Source organism: Haliaeetus leucocephalus, unplaced genomic scaffold (genome assembly GCF_000737465.1).
Source record: "Haliaeetus leucocephalus isolate CR32 unplaced genomic scaffold, Haliaeetus_leucocephalus-4.0 Scaffold462, whole genome shotgun sequence".
NCBI classification, from domain to species: Eukaryota; Metazoa; Chordata; class Aves; order Accipitriformes; family Accipitridae; genus Haliaeetus; species Haliaeetus leucocephalus.
The window spans coordinates 7,555,799-7,568,435 of NW_010972898.1; the positions used below are offsets into that span (position 1 = coordinate 7,555,799).

Below are 12,637 nucleotides of genomic sequence, written 5' to 3' on the forward strand. Positions count from 1 at the left end.
ATGTTTTCTATGCCACGTTTGCACAGCATGTTTTAACTTGTGGACCACACAGAACTGAGCATGTTGCAGATCTAACACTTTAAGCAGTTTATACCTACACCCTAACCTGGATCTGTGAAATAACCTAAATTTCGAGAGAAAAACTCTTTAAGGTATTTTTAGCTTTTTTTTTTTTCCTCTTTTCCTGGTATAGAACACATCCCTGCCCATGTCTGAACTGGCACAACTGCAGAATTGTTAACGGTGGACAGGAACTTCCCCAACCAAAGTTCTGCCATAAAACCCACAGCCTATACCACTACTACTTCCACAGGAGGAAGGAACAAAAAAAATCTTTTGCATGTCACAATGTTCTCAACACCATAGCTTCAGCCCTCCCCAGAAGCTTCATAGCATGGACTCCCTAAAAATCCACAACTCTGTTCTGCTATGACTAATGGGAAAATAAATCAAGTCTATCACAGGAAATGCTCTCTTTGCCACTGCCATCTCTATCATTAAATCTTAGGCTCTCATTGTAGTCTCAGGATGGCAGCAGGCAGGTGCAAGACAGTTTAAGGTTTTACAGGTCAAAACCAACACCACAACCTCTGGTTATCAGGAAAATCTCCGTGGAGCCCAAAGAGCAGTGACAACTTGCAATACTAAAGGTCATTACCTGCTCACGTGGTCCCCAGTCTGCACACTGGCAGATACTGGAGAGCGTACCAGTGCTGTACGCTTGCTTTTTGCTTGCGTTTTCTGTAAGCACATGCTATGAGCTACCATGTTATGGGTACGAAGAACCTTTCAAATGATCCACTGTGGTCACTCCGGTGTTCTCATAAAGTCCCGTACGGACAAAACCAAAATGATCACTGTTTGTGTGGAAGGCTGAACAGGTTGGAGCTGTGGTAATCAGTAGCAGCTTTGGTGTAATGACCTTTAAGTAATGGAGTTTGAGACCCTGAGGAGAGTGAGGAAAGACAGACAGTAACAGAGACCTAGTCCAGATCGATCTAGACCCTTCACTATTAGAGAGCAGAAGTTTTCAGGGAACTAAGGAAGATCCCATGGGAGGTAGCTCTAAAAGGGCCAAAGAGAACGGGAAAACTGGAAGATCTTTAAGAACAACATCAAAGTGCAAGACTAGTGCATCCCACTACTCAGAAAAGCAAGTATCTGGAGACCAGTTTGGCAGACGTGTAACACATGATGGAGCTCCAGTGCAAAAAGGCAGTATATATATATATATATAGCAGGAGGAGCGAGCAGGGACAGGCTACAAAGTACGAACGCAGAAATATCACGCAGACACACGGGGCTGGTGTCAGGAAAGCCAAAGCTCAGCCGGAGTTCAGACTTGCCGGTAATATCAAGAGCAACAGCAAGAGCTTTTGTCGCTACGTCGGCAGGAAAAGGCTGGACGAGGGAAACGTTGAGTCCGTGGCCCAACGGGGTGGGCGAACACCCGTAAGGCCGAGGAACTCCATCGCTGCCTTCTGCGTCAGCCCTTGCTTGCGTGGCCTTCTCACAGGCAGACAAGGTTCAAGGAGCGGAACCGCCAGCCGCGAATGAGGACCGAGTCCCGGGGATTACCCGAGAGGACTCGACCCAAACCAGCCCGTGGGACCCACCTGCCTGCAGGCACGGGCCTTGGGCCGGCCGGCCGATGTCCTTGCAGCACCCCTCTCCACCGTGCTTGAGAGGGCCTGGAGACCACGGGAGACCCCCCGGTGACTAGAAGAAAGCAAATGGCGCAGTCCTCTTCAGAGAAGTCCAGGAGGGTGCTCTGGCGTCCTGCAGGCCAGCCAGCCTCCCTTCGCTCCATGGAGAAGTCACGTGCAAAAGCGAGCGAGTCCTCTGGGAACGGACTTCTGGGCACCGTGAAGGAGGAGAAGGTGACGGGGAACAGTCGGCGTGGATTCACCCAGGGTGAAGCATTTGGCACCGCTAATGGTACCCAGTCCTGCCTTTCCTTCCTCAGCCAGCAGTTGTCCCTCCTCACCAACAACTCCCTGTTCCGCAGTGCGAAACAGAAGCCCACAACTAGTCTCTTACCGGTTTACACCGTCCTGTTCACAAACAGCTGTTCAGTATTGAAACAGCAAAATGACCAGAGAAATCCAGCAAAGGGGACCAGAAAACATTCGGAGCCACCAGACACCCAGTACTTGAGAACTACCAAGCCAGAATATGACCAGGCTGTATCTATCTGGCAAAAAGCTATCAAAGAAAGTGGCAAATGTCATGGAAGGGCACCTACAGTATTAAAAACATAACTGAGCATATCTGTAACCCAGACGGGAGAGGGTGATGCTGCTATCTTCCAAGGACAAACTGATGCAACTGCTAGGGAATTTCCAGTAACTCACCTACCGCTATGACATAAGCTCCACACACCGCATCACAGACGAAGATCAAAGCCAAAGTCAGTGCCTCGGTATCAATACTGATCTCTAGTGTGAACTACGGAAGTAGGAAACGGGCTACAAACGCCGCCGGAGCAGCCTAAGGAGGCAGGATGGAGGTGACACCCGCGCGGCTGGCGTCCCCCAGGGAACAAGGGGAGCGGAGGCATTTGGAGGAGGCAGGGCTGGCGAGGCTGATCTGACACGAGCCTTCCCGTGAACAAGCCTCGCCTGGGAAGACCTGCTGTCCTCCCTCTGTTGCATCCCCCGCGCCTCTCCTCCTTGGCCAGCCCCTCGCTCCCGGCCCACGGCCGCAGGGGTGGCCCACGTCGAGCTGCCACGGGTCTCGTCATCCTCGTCCACCTGGGCTCCATCCTCGGGGAATGGAAGGCACGGGCAGGGGAGGACGAACACCGCCTTTCGTTGCTGTTGGCTTTTTTGCCTGTGGTTCCTATGGTTTTCCGGTACATTTACACAATGCAACCAAGCAAAAAGAACATTTGTAAAAGGATGCCTGTGAAAGCGGATGCCCTCTAAATAACAGTTTATTAAATACTCATCCTTCCAGTGTGAAACAAAGGAGGGGAGGGGTGTGAAGAAAGGGAATAAAAAAAAAAAACAAAAAAAACCAAACAAGAAAACAGGATCCTTAAAGTAATTTATGTAAGGGCTCATCTCCACAGGGAGGAATAAGGAAAAAAGCCAACAATGCTGAAAAATATACAGCTCTTTCAGTACTTCCCAGCAGGATACAGAACAAGAGTAAAATATACATTAAAAAGACTACTTATAAAGCAACCTCAAATAGAAAAGAAGAGTTAAGAAAACATCAACAAACAAGAGAAAACTAGAAGTAATCCCTTATCATAACAAACAACAAAGATTAAAATAATTTTGGTACTTCATAACATAGTGGGACTTGTCTCACGCTGCTGAAGTGTTCTGTGATACTGTAAATTATTGAGTTATATTGGCTTATGCTTATTTTTCTTAAGCTAGCCAGTATATAATAAAATATAATAACAAAGCACACTTACACAATACTTCTCACTTCAAATATCTCAGTGTCCTTAAAGAAATAAAGTATAGCAATTATCCAGCTAAGAACCAGGAATATAGAAAGATTTTACTTCACCCTGAGCCAAAACAAAGGGAAAGAACGAAATCCCAGTCACTTCCATTTCTCTTCCATTCTGAACATACCAATGTTCCCTGTTGAACAAAATACAGGCCATCATAATGAACAGACTACTCTAATGAGCATTAAAAAAAAAAAATCCATTAAACTCACTGGTGAGTAGAACAAGATGAAACGTAATGATTAACTTTTCTCCTAGTGAAATAATTTAAAGATTTTGTGATTCACAATTATTTCACTGAGACATTTCAATGGAAAACATTTTAATAAGGAACTCTAAACCATGAAGAAGTTACTGTGCATCAGCAGGTCTGCACTATCCATCTATATACATAATCACACATGGAGGTAAATGTGAGGTAATTCAAGGTAGCTTTCTTGTTAATAAAAGCAGGATTACCTAGCTCACCTTCATTGGTTTCTCCATAGGAATAGAGGGACTACATTCCCTTGGAACCTGTTGAATTTCACTGCAGTTGCAACCTGAATTAAATTTCAGATGCCCTACCAGGTAAGGCACGAGATCAGAAGAGTAACTTCTTTTTAGATGCCAATAATTGTTTTGCACGAATTCTAAAATTCACATTATTGTATCTCAGAATTGCAGTGCACTGTGACATGAAACAGAGGCCTGTGTTGAGTTTCAGTGCAGAAGTGCAACAGGATTTTAGATTACAGTGCTGTATACCAGCTGATAAATGGCATGCTCTGCACTCCCCTGACTACAGCGTTAATAACTTTCCAGCAGGATGCAAAGAGCAAAAATCTGTACCTCACTGGTTCCTCAATTAGGATTGCAAACTAGATCAAAACTACAGTTAAGCTGTGAATATTTGATTCCCAAAAGAAACAGAATGTGGAGCACACACAAGAATCATTGGAACAAGGGTTATCGGGGGAATGATGTAAATGTAGATATTTGGATGGCTGAAAATTTTTCTTACACTTTTTTTTTTTTTCACATTTTCAACTATTTTTTTGATGCAGTAAAGGAAATGTTGACCTTTCACATCTCTATAAAACACACAATTTTCAACCCAAAATGTGGATTTATAAATTGACAATAACCGACAGATACACAGCTTGTATGTACCATGCTTGTTTTTCTTTATGGCTAGAGTTTCTCAGCTGAATAAATCTTCCATGAGATTCCCATCATAAGCTCTGGTAGCAGAGCAAGCTGAGAGGTCATACATCATCAAAAAAGCAGACTGGCTTCAAGGTGAGCTCACAAAATAATTGACTGGGGATAGAAGGCAACCCAACTATAATCTCACGACACACTTCAGCATTACGTTCAAATCAAAGTGTTGACTTTCCTTCTCCCAAAGCCAACATTATTTTTTCAGTCCATATAAGCACACAAAACCGTCATCAATTCATGTATTTAACATATGATATATTGTGCAACTATGATTTTTCTATGGAACTGTAACAATATTAAGTTATGCTAATTTCTGGGTAATATCACACATTCTCTTTGAAACTCTTTCCAGTCTTGCAGATAAAATATTATCCTTCTCCTCTACCAAATACATCCTCATAAAATCTAATTTTTTAGTACGTGAAATCATCTTCTTGCTGCTATTCTATCATTATACATACGGGAAACCTCTTTCTGGCATGGCACTGTTAGCTAAACACGAGCTGTTTGGAGAAGAGATCTTTCTCTGCTTCACTCCTTTTAGACTTGCTACTATATTCCTAATACACGCAATCATTATTATCTGAAGATGCCCATTAAAAGAGTGTCTAAACACAACTTCGGATTAATTAAACCAAAATATCCAGGGACAGCCCTTTATTTGCATAGTGCCTAGCACAGTGAAGTCCTCACCCACAACTGAAAATCTCCCTGTTCCTGCCACACATACCACAAACGATACCAGACAGAATAAGGAGTACATTCCCTGCAATGCTCTGTAACAACCAACTTAAGTGCCTAGGAAAGGAAAGCAATGGCAGATAGCAGTCAGTAAATTAAGTCTCAGAGGATCTGGGATCCTTCTCTTAGTGAGAATTTCAGACAGCATCATACATCTTAACAACCCCACCCGCATTTTCTATCTGTAAACTTGGTTAACTTGGCAAAAAGACTGCCTGGCAAGCGTGACAGTGAGTGTGCTGACTGAGCTGGTTAAGTTAGCATTTCCTATTAGTCTTAAATCTATTACCTTTCTACTGCACTTTTGTGTCTGATCCCTGGGGGGAAAAAATCCCAAATAAATAAACCACACCTACAACCATGGCACAAAACCCCCTTAGCTCTCTATTCTATAGGAGGGATGACTTCAAAAGGAGTAAGGAACACGTGCAACACTATAAATACTCAGCATTTGGCAAGGCAGCAGAGCAGAGACATGCCCAAGGTAGAAAGTTTCGGTCCCAGAAGCAGTAAAGGTGTCTCAGGGTACAGTTCCAGATACAGTTAACCAGCTCTAACTATAGGCCTTTGTCAAAAGCAGCACCCACGATCTTCTTTCCACCCTTCCCCTCTCCATAGGATGGAAGATATCCATGATTTCCTAACAGAATGACTGCAGGAGGTATACAGCCATTCCCTTCTCCTGTTGGGTTGGGTTTTCTTGGATCAGTGATCGGCTGACCCAGTTCTCCCTCATGTCGTTCAGTCACTGGCAATGGATACAGCAGGAATGTTGTAGGAGTTGGCTACCTTTTATTCTTCACGCGAGCCTCCACTTAACATGAAACAGCACCCACAGTATTTATCAGCTTGTGATGCTTCACTCGGCTCAATTAATCCAGCTGATGCAGCTGTGGTGCACCCTTCTGGGTTGCAGGCATATCCTTCAGCAGTGCTCGGGGAATACAGCTGTTATCTCCTTAGGTACATCTCACATGGCTTTGCATCACGCCGTGTAGGTTATGTCCTTACTGGTCTTTGGGATCAGATCTTGATCTCTTTCTGAAGAATGTAATATATTTATGGCACTGTAAAGCAACTAACGAATTGTATCAGCTGTGTTTCTAACACCTCAATAACACTCCTTGAGTATCATCTATTGCAAGATGAAGAAAACAGAAAGTAAGACGGGCTAGTTTCTTTGCAGAAGAGATTGATACATGTGCACTGCCCATATGCTGTTTGTTTCCCCAAATCAGTCATGCTAAACATTAAGTAATTCAGAAAAAAAAAATATTTGAATGAATGAAGCAGAGATTTCTAAATTACAACAGCAAATACTAGAAGTGCTCTTTTGTCTAACAATACAAAGAATGTACATAAGCTGAATGAATCAACATAAAACAGTTCCCCATAGAGTCAAGGAGCAAGATTTGCTGTTGAGACTATTCTCAACTGAATTTCAGCAGTTATTTTTTGAAATCTTTGAAAATAAACCAGATTTCTGTCACTATTACCCAGGCTGAGGTAGAAAATGTTTATGTGTATAACAGCATAAGCATCAGTGGCATTCTTCAGACACAAGATGACAAGATAATTTGGCTAGAGACAAAAGACACAGAGAACAATATTGGCTTGTTAAAGGGTTTTGTCATTTTAGTCATTCTTTTCATAATTCAGCCATGATAAGGCATGGGAACAGAGACAGATCAAGCAGAATTAGGAGGTGAATTCAGAATAAGATACATAATCTTCAAATAATGATTTGAGGGGACAAAATGCAGGCACAGGAATGGGTGAGATTGCAGATCTGGAAACAAAAAGACTGATGAAAATTAGAGGTTCATTATTCTCTGTAGTTGAAGATTAATTGTGGGTCCCACATTCATATCTCCTTTTAGCAAAAGCTTATGGCCTGGCTCTGCAAATACTTGACAAAGTGTAACTTCATGTGTCCAAGTCAGACACATTTACCAGTTTTTAGAAACTGGGTCACATCCTGCAATGACTAGCAAGACTTTCAGACTTCACAGTGAAGCCAGTCAACACTACCTATCCTCACTTCTTGACAGTAGCCATCAGCTAATAAATTCACTGCCCAGTCTGTATTACCGTTTAAATTAATCCAGCCTCTGTACATTTTTACAATGAGGAGTATTACTTTTCAAAATAGTTTTTGGCAGACCCAAAGAATAAGTATTTTTTTCCTGCTGAAATACCCCACCTTCACTTACATGGGGAGGGACTACCTTCTTCATGTCCTTCTCTGAAGCTGGTTACTGATGCACAAAGATTTTACTGCAGACCAAAAGATCTAAAGCTGTAGGTCACTGGAGGATATTAAATGATAAGCAAATTCACTTTTCTAAAGTAATTCTACCAATTTATTAGCAATGCTAGCTCCTCTTCCACAGTAGGGGAGATAATAACGAAGCCTTGTTAAAGGGCAATGCGATATCTTTTATGTAATGTCTTTTTTTCATTTGTGATAAAGTCATTAAAGCAGCACTGTGTCTTCTTGAAGCCTCAAACAATAGTCTGCATTAAATCTCCTGTGCAAAATTAAGGACAGTAGTTCACTGGAAAAATAAGCATCTGTTCTTGCTAATGCTGATGGCCTTCTAAAAATCATTAACTATTCTAAATTGGCAACGATAAAACAAAGCAGAACTGTTTTAACTTTTTCCAAAGCAAAGAGAAAATCCATTTCCCTTGTAAATACTTCTTTGTTCCAAATTTGCCCAGTAACCTATATCTCATGAGGCATGTCTCCTTTTCGGGCTGCCTAAATCCCATTCTCCCACAAGCATCTAGCTTGAACTCGGTGTCTTTTAAATCCCGGTTGGTAGAGGTTTGTCTTCACTGCATGGACACATGCTGTAGCTCCTGAGCCCTGCCCACCTCTCCTCTAGTCACAGGCTCAAAGGAACTGGTGGTGCATGGGGCATAGCTGAAACACAGGCATCAGCTCCAATTTCCTTTCAGCCTCAGCTAGAGACTGGGCTGGTTTGCAGTGGGTGTAGCTCACACAGCTTCATTCTCTCAGGGCTACCCTAAAATTTCAGCTGACTACACTTTATTTGTTCGCTTATTCCTTCTGCTGTATTGCATTTTAAATCCACCTTCACTTGCTCTAGATATGGAATGCTTCTGCAGTGTAAGGACTGAGATACTATTTAAGAATACTGCTTAAAAACTTTTCAGAGGTATCAGCCCCGGTTTGGACACAGAGCACCCAAACACTGGGCAAGACACAGATGAATCATGAAACAAAACATCTCCAAACAAGAAAGTTAAAGACCCTGTAGGCTATGCATGGATGGTACAGAAGAACCATACGTTATACTTAACCTCTCCTGCAAAAAGATTGAGGACACTCCAATAGGAAAACCAAAAGCAACACAAGAATTAATGGATTGACTGCCTGGCTTAGTATCCAAATACAGTAGAAAATGCTAGTCTTGGCTCAATGATTTGCTCTGTCCTGGTTCTTATCTACATCATGGAGGATTTCTACTCCTACCACCACCACATGTAGTCAAGAGACAACACCTGGTGAAGACCAGGTTAGTCAGAGCAGCACAGGGAAGATGAATTTCTGATTAACGAAATGCACGTGGCCAGATGGTGCCTATTTCACTGTAGCCATATGCCACAAAAGGTAAGTGAAGAACCAACTTAAGGTTAAAAGCAGGTGCTGTTTGTATAAAATCTCTTTGGGTTTTTTTTCTCCTATTGTGCTTCCATTTTGGTGGAGTAGGTGTAAAAGGAAGGGGAATGTTACCACTTTCTGAGCTTTTTATTTCTGTTGTCCAGTTACCGCAGTGATCATCGTTCACTTTATCAAGGTTGCTAAGCAGTGGTATTTTCTCCTGCTCGAGTCAATAGGTTGATGGGTTACTGTTCACAAACTGTAAGGAGACACATGAATTTCAAAAAAAGGCTTGTAACAAAGTCCTAGGATAAACACACTTTGTTTAATCATTACACTCATCAAATGATGAAATAAATTGAAACCTTGGAGTAAAAATGGACTCAAACGCTGTGATCGTATCATCTGCTGAAGTAATCCACCAGGCCAGAATCGTACACATAACATCATTACGACAATTCCCATTTGAAGCAGGGATGTATGCATTTCGCTCATCTCCTTGCAGTCTTGGAGCCAAACTCAGAGTCACAGGGGTTCCTTCTGGCCCCGACTCTTTGCCAGAAATGGAGCACTGGCACCGAGCGACTCCCGAGAAAAGCTCTGCACCTTTACCTCACCTACAGCTGTAACGCACAGGACGCCCTGGGAACACGAAGGTGATGAGGCATACCAGCACCCGGGTGGGATATGACCCAGCACCAGCCTGCCGTCCCTCCAAGCACGCCCGCCTGGCTCCATGCAACAACTGCCCAGGGTGCGATTAGACTCGACTCTACTGGCTGCTCTCTCATCAGGCCAGCACGGCGAGAGCCAGGACAGCGGGGAGGACTGGCTGGGTGTCCCACACGGCAGTGCACGCGTGCACGGTCAAACAATATCCACATTCCCCCAGCAAGGTCCTTTCTGTGAATCCCACCTTGGAGGTCATGAACAAGGGACAGCTAATCAAGGCACAGCTACTGAGAAAGCACCTTTTCTGGATGACATCTTCATGTGCCCCGCAGGAAAGCATTCAATATCCCTACAAGAAGTAGGCACATATCCTTGGAGCCCACAGTTAATTTCATCTTAACTTCAATAAAGTTTTGCACTGATTGCCTTGTAAAAAACACCTATCACCATTAACGCAGAGGACCCGCCAAGACCAGGCTGCTTAGCTATCACATGTGGCAGCCTCCCACACTGCAACAGCAACCCGAGGAGCAACCCCCCTTGCTTCACCATGCATTGTGTGGCCTGGCCCCAAAAGGGCTAAGCAAGACCGTCACAGAGCACCACGAGAGAATTCTTCTGTTGCCACTGGAAAAGGCAGGAAGCTGATGCTGAATTCAGATTAAAAATTAGGTGCGTGCATTCACAACAAGCACGGGTAACTACTCGCGTAGCTGTGGGAGGTTCGTGATTGGTTTTAAAACCAACAACATGTTTATTTGAAATATGGGCTCAGACTTAAAGAGGAGACAATTCAAAGTGGTCTCATAGCCCTTCTCAGACAAAAGAACAGATGATATTATCCCAGCTCCTCCAAAGCCTCATTAGTGAGGTACAGCAACTCAGTGCTCTCTGCTCTGACCGCTCAGCGCTCACCACCCTGGTCGAGGACCACTGGTGCTTCAGACTCTGTTAGTTTCACTCCTCTGCAACTGATACAGCCTTCAGGATCCCTTAACCACAGATTAAACTTTCTTTTCATAACCCTTAAACCATGTCTCACTTTTGCCCTTGAAGCAAACCTAGAGCCAATAGCAGATACCATGCAGGAACTGCAAAAAAACCATCCATCTCCCTACAGCTTTTGGAAAAGTTTGTCTAGTCTTGTCTAGTGTTCAGCATCCTAAGTGATGACACTTTGGCCGCTACCTTCAGAAGACTCAAAATGCTGTCTTAGTTTGCAAATTTTCAAAGTAGAAATCACATCTCCCTGTAAAAACATACACTACGATGGAGGTGCAACTGTAGGGACTTTGGGCACTGTAACACCACAGACAGAGATCGCAATTTCAAATTCACACTACCTGGGATCACGCTTTAGTTCCCGCTTCATGCTTTTCACTCACGATATTCATCTTCACAAACAGCTCCACGTGCTGTTTTTGGTACTCGCATCCTTCAAGCACTTGTCCCTGTTATGTCTACCAACATCTACATATTCACAACAGTCTCTGAAGCACATGCTAAACATCTGTTTCAACCACCTTTCTCTTCAGAGTTTAAGCTGTTTGCTGGAAAATTGCCATCCTAATGGCTAGCTCCTCTGTTAGTGAACTGGGGAATTCATTTTGTATTTATTGATTGTTCCCTAATGAAGAGTCATAAAGGTGCCAGAGACTCTTGACCAGACACTACTTAATTAGTACCAAAGTGCATAAAATCCCAAATCAAACCGAGCTCTTTGTCTAACGGCTCAGTCACTGGAAAAGAAAAAAAAAAATGACATCATTTTCTGCTTACACAGAAGTCTGTAAAATTTTATTAAAAAAACCCTAAGGAAATTAAAAAACTATATAAATTGTTCATTTCCTTCCAGTTCCTAAGACACCAAATAGGTCTTCCAGAATCAAATCACACTTTGCTAAAGGAAGTATTCTTCATAAAGGACCCAGCAATATGCATTATGCATAGAATTTCTTTTAAACTAGACAAAGGCAAATATCAATAAACATTTGTCTTCTGAACAATAGTGAGAAAGGTTTATGTTACATAAAAAGACATGATGCAAAGCATCCAGAAGGTATTAAAAATTACCTCTAATGGATCCGTCTTTTCATCCTCGTGGCTCCTACAATAGTCCAACTTTTATGTTTCCTCAAACTACTTTGTATTGCAGTATTTTCTGAGGGTATTTGCTCTCAAGAAGGCAGAAATGAGCAAGAGTTCCATTAAATGTCAAGTTTTATTTCTCTCAAACGTAAAGCCTTAAAAAAAATCCTGAGTAACTGATATCTCCTTGCAAGTCTTTCAAATTAAGTCATCCTGAAAGTTAATTCCCTCTCTTCCATATCATTTAAATTCTCAATTAAATAATTGAGAAAATAGCAGGAAGAAAAAAAGCCAACTAGCAGAAGGAGGCAAAAGGCCATCCCTACATGGCAACAGCACTGCTGCTTTTATTATGCTCTCTGCTTGTTGAGGGCATCTGTCTTCAGAGCAGTAAAGTGGCTTGGATTCTTTGGGATAACTTAAGATGCACACAAGGAAATAAAGGTTCATGATAACACAAAATCCATTAAATACAGATGCCCTCATAGTAATCTACAATCCCTGATATAATTATTACCACATATGTAAGAAAATACCCTTAATATGTTCAAAAACATAGTCTTCCATTTTTATAAATCTACCACTCAAATGCCAAACCCTTCTTCTGCAAAAAATTGAGAGTCCTATTCATGATCTCTGTCTTGTATTCAGCAGTCGACGTGATACCAGCTTTAACCATCTGAGGTTTTTAGCCCTCTTAACATAATGATAAACAAGTGTATTCCACCAGAAAGAGAGCAGGTTTGCACAAACAGAAAATGGAGTAGGACAAGCATATAAAGGATGAAACAACCACAGTAAGGCAAATATTCCAAGAAGGCAGAACATAAAGA

The 12,637-nt window shown here is 42.5% G+C and overlaps 1 protein-coding gene across 2 annotated transcripts in view; it reads right to left on the reverse strand.

The window, feature by feature from the left end:
- Nucleotides 1-12,637, reverse strand: part of KLF12 (Kruppel-like factor 12) — a 171,012-nt gene that overhangs the window by 129,717 nt on the left and 28,658 nt on the right. The gene's annotated exons all lie outside the window — the stretch shown is intronic.